Raw genomic sequence first — 5,057 nt, forward strand, 5'->3', positions numbered from 1 at the left:
GCACGCTTCAAACAAAACAGTCAATGAAGACGAAGAAGAGAATGATGTGTGCTCCCGGCGCCTATTTATACTATAGTCGCACCGGTAGTGACGTCATGGCTGTCGCCGGCCAACGAGACACGGGTCACGACAAGGCGTTCCCCCCATAGCGACCCCTAGAGGACGCATTTCGAAGTTCCCATGAAAGGGAACTCTATTTACTACTGAACTTAACATTGATAAAGAAATAAAGTAAACTTTACTGAATTATATTTAATTTCACATATAGAAGTAAACTCTACTTATATAGGTTATGCTAATTTAACAAATAAAATATGTAATTTTAGCTGGCCAGTAATTTTTACTTTTAGTCAAAGCTCAACACAGAACTAAATTAAACCATGCTTTTAAAGTGCAAGTAAATGATACAATAGATATTGTGTACTGAACACAGAGACACAATACACAATTTTTAAATCGTGTCCTGAACAATCTTTTTCATGTTGAAATTACATTTGTTTTTCTGTAGTATTTACTCCACCACAGAACAATTTTTATCAGTGCAGGAAGTGACATCATTTTTGTGTCACTCTGATTAAATTGCAGAAATCAGTTTGATAATTCCAACATATCAAAAGAATGACAAATATGAAAATGCCACCGTTCTGTAAGCTGACTGACATCCCGATCATTTTCTCGTGCCCTTGTGTAAACAATCAGGTCATAATTAATAAAGAGGAATGTCTGAGCTTGACCAGAGCAGATTTCTGAAACTCTATTATAAGCTTTTATCGAATTACTTCCTTAATTCACAACACAACCATATCACTTTTAGTGCGTTGAGAAGGTTCTGCAGGAGAGATATGACCCGTGTTTCTCTGTCCAAGAGAGAGTGTTCACGGATGAGCCGCAGAACCGCCTCGATCTGATGATTCTCTCTCTGGCATGAAATTGCAAGCTCGTTATATTAATTCTGCAGCTGGAGGATGACTTTTTGTGGCAGTGGTTCATTTTGGCCGCTTCAGTGCAGTGACGTCCTGCTGAGTTTGCTTGATAAACTGGCTAGATTTTGAGCTATAAAGCACACAGATATTTACTTGAGAACATGCCATGTAGATTTATAATTTGCATTATTTAAAACCATTAGGATTAGCCCTTACAGAAAAACAACATGAACTTCACATGTGCAATCAGATGTGAAACACACATGAAACCCATGTGATCACACATTTACACCATGAAAATGTTTCAAAACCATAAGTTTCATGTGTGTTTCACATATTTCACATGTAGGGCTGTGAATCTTTTGGGTAGACATCGAATCGATTTCGATTCGATTCAAGAACGATTTTTGCAAATTCAGAATGATTCGATTCGATTCACAATTAAAGGGGTCATATGATGCGATTTCGATTGTTCCTTTCTCTTTGGAGTGTTACAAGCTCTTGGTGCATAAAGAAGATCTGTAAAGTTGCAAAGACTAAAGTCTCAAATCCAAAGAGATATTCTTTATAAAAGTTAAGAGTTAACCACGCCTACCTAAAATGGCTCGTTCTAACACGCCCCCACATGTCTACGTCACGATGTGGGAAGATTTGCATAACGCAGCCCAAATGTTCACGCAAAGAAAGAAGGCGTAACTTTTATTCTCGCTGTAGTATTGACAGAACCATAGGTTAGAGAAAAAAACACTTTTGTGCATTGTTAGAAGCTAGTTTATCGATGCTATGGCACGACATGGCATATGTAGAAATTTATGTAAGCCAAGATTTAAAAAAGAGCTTTAAAAGTATTATGTATAGGCTAACATTTTGTCACACCAGCGGCGTAGCCATCATTTCAGAAGTGACAGAAATGTCAAATACAATTATTTTATGAATGTATTTATGTATGTATGTATGCTTAACGTTTCATCAGTTCATTCTGCTGTGTATACAGTTTAGCTGCAGATATAGCCTGGCACGTCTTAAGTTCTTCACTTCTCTTTCAGTGAGAAAACTTCTTGATCTCATTTTCATATAATACAATGCTATAGTATTTAACTATAACTATATAGCAACTAGCGCTACTTTCATGCATGTGATTATCAGATAAACCTCGCGCTCTTATTTCAAGGTTGTTGTTAATGCTGTGGTTATTTTAACAGTTTCCTTCGCACATTTGGTTTAACGACATTGTTAAAACACATTTATCATTCAATGGACATGTGCGTATGCATTAGACACTTACATTTTTTACAGAAATTGCGATTCATTCGATTCTTAGCGTTTTAAATCGATTACTGTCCAAAATCGACGATTCACGATTCAAAATCCATGTTCAAGATATGCATATGCATCGTCAGGGTTTGTAATCGATGCATCGAGAAAACGAGTGAATCGTCACACCCCTATTCACATGTGAAGTTTATGTGGTTTTTCTGTAAGGGACCGCATACCAGGGGTCTCTAACGAGGGCCCCCGTTCACAGAGCTCTTTAAATATCAAGAGTTTATCCTTGAATCCAGCCCAAGCAAATCAGTTTTCACCTTCCACTCTGTGGTTTGTAAATAGTTGTCCTGAAGGACTTCTAAACAGAAGCACACAATGGTTTTCAATCCTTGTGCCCGAGAACATCAGCACAGCACATTACGTACATTTCCCTTATTTAACACATCTGACAAAAACAAAAAATTATATATATATAGTGAAAATGTTTGCCATGTAATCAACCAAATTATGCACATGTACTCGTTGTTTTGGCCATTAAATGTTCAAGGTATATTCATCTCACGTTTTTTTTTTTCTCACTAGATTTGTTTGTTTTGGACTTATATTTTGGCATTTCGCGCATGCGCAGTTCAGCAGTCGGTTTTAACCACTTAAAACGTGGCACCAATCCGAGGAGCAGACACGGTTAGTTTATTAATTTGTTTCACTTTTATAAAGTCCACACATGTTTTGACGTGCCAATCACTAACATAACGCTAAATCTATAAATACACGTCAACGACGCATCTCTGTCCGTTATGATGATGGTGACCTCTTGTGGACAACTTGCGCTTAAATTTATTTTTTTACTGTTTTATAATAAAATAAATTGAGTTAATTTATTTAATTAAAATTGTATATATTCCAGTGGGTTTAAACTGATGTTTAGACTGGCGGTTAGTTGTCACACGTTTATAATTAACATTATATGAGCTCATCAGTAACGCATTTTACTTATAAAAATGAGTGTAGAATTCAAATGCACTCGGTTTCAGTATCTAGTGTACACATGACTATAGATATTAAAGCAATAATCGCCCCGCCTGTTAAACACACAGGAGTGAGGAAGCTATTTCTCATCATCTGTCACAAACTCTCGACTTGAGATGGACTGGACGTGTTTTTGTGAGCTGCTCGTATGCATTTCATATGTTAGTTCAACAAAATCACATTATGATGCTCGAGTGACGGTGAAAAATAAAGGTAAGCTCATATTTACTCCAAATATTTCATCGGTTTTATTCTCAAGATCATCGTTCCGTGAAGAAAAAGACTAACCAATTATTTTAGATCATGTTATGTTGAAAAACAGGCAAATATTTATTAATAATGTTATGCGAAGATCCAAATGTAACGATCTTTGTAAAGAATGGTACAAAATCTGTAAAACTGTAACATTTTGAAGTCCCTCCCGAGAGAGAGAGAAACATAGTAACACTTTAGAATAAAGTTCATTAGTTAACATGAACTAAGCATGAACAACACTTCTACAGCATTTATTCATCTTAGTTCATGTTAATTTCAACATTTACTAATGCATTATTAAAATCAAAAGTTGTGCTTGTTAGGTTAGGGATAGTTAATATTAGTTTTTACTGTATTCATTTTATAGTAGGAGTTCAAACATCATCTTCTTCCTCTTGTGTGTGAAAGCCTCTCTTCATTTTCACACGAATTGTAACAGAACTCTATCTTAACCACCCATGCAGCCACAAACCACTCGAGTCTCTTATCTCAGACTCACTGCTGGCTCTTCTGCACGTTTGAGTAGAATTTATGTATATTAATTCGATTACTGTCCAAAATCGACGATTCACGATTCAAAATCCATGTTCAAGATATGCATATGCATCGTCAGGGTTTGTAATCGATGCATCGAGAAAACGAGTGAATCGTCACACCCCTATTCACATGTGAAGTTTATGTGGTTTTTCTGTAAGGGACCGCATACCAGGGGTCTCTAACGAGGGCCCCCGTTCACAGAGCTCTTTAAATATCAAGAGTTTATCCTTGAATCCAGCCCAAGCAAATCAGTTTTCACCTTCCACTCTGTGGTTTGTAAATAGTTGTCCTGAAGGACTTCTAAACAGAAGCACACAATGGTTTTCAATCCTTGTGCCCGAGAACATCAGCACAGCACATTACGTACATTTCCCTTATTTAACACATCTGACAAAAACAAAAAATTATATATATATAGTGAAAATGTTTGCCATGTAATCAACCAAATTATGCACATGTACTCGTTGTTTTGGCCATTAAATGTTCAAGGTATATTCATCTCACGTTTTTTTTTTTCTCACTAGATTTGTTTGTTTTGGACTTATATTTTGGCATTTCGCGCATGCGCAGTTCAGCAGTCGGTTTTAACCACTTAAAACGTGGCACCAATCCGAGGAGCAGACACGGTTAGTTTATTAATTTGTTTCACTTTTATAAAGTCCACACATGTTTTGACGTGCCAATCACTAACATAACGCTAAATCTATAAATACACGTCAACGACGCATCTCTGTCCGTTATGATGATGGTGACCTCTTGTGGACAACTTGCGCTTAAATTTATTTTTTTACTGTTTTATAATAAAATAAATTGAGTTAATTTATTTAATTAAAATTGTATATATTCCAGTGGGTTTAAACTGATGTTTAGACTGGCGGTTAGTTGTCACACGTTTATAATTAACATTATATGAGCTCATCAGTAACGCATTTTACTTATAAAAATGAGTGTAGAATTCAAATGCACTCGGTTTCAGTATCTAGTGTACACATGACTATAGATATTAAAGCAATAATCGCCCCGCCTGTTAAACACACAGGAGTGAGG

Source organism: Sinocyclocheilus anshuiensis, unplaced genomic scaffold, assembly GCF_001515605.1.
Source record: "Sinocyclocheilus anshuiensis isolate Anshui unplaced genomic scaffold, SAMN03320099.WGS_v1.1 scaffold3377, whole genome shotgun sequence".
NCBI classification, from domain to species: Eukaryota; Metazoa; Chordata; class Actinopteri; order Cypriniformes; family Cyprinidae; genus Sinocyclocheilus; species Sinocyclocheilus anshuiensis.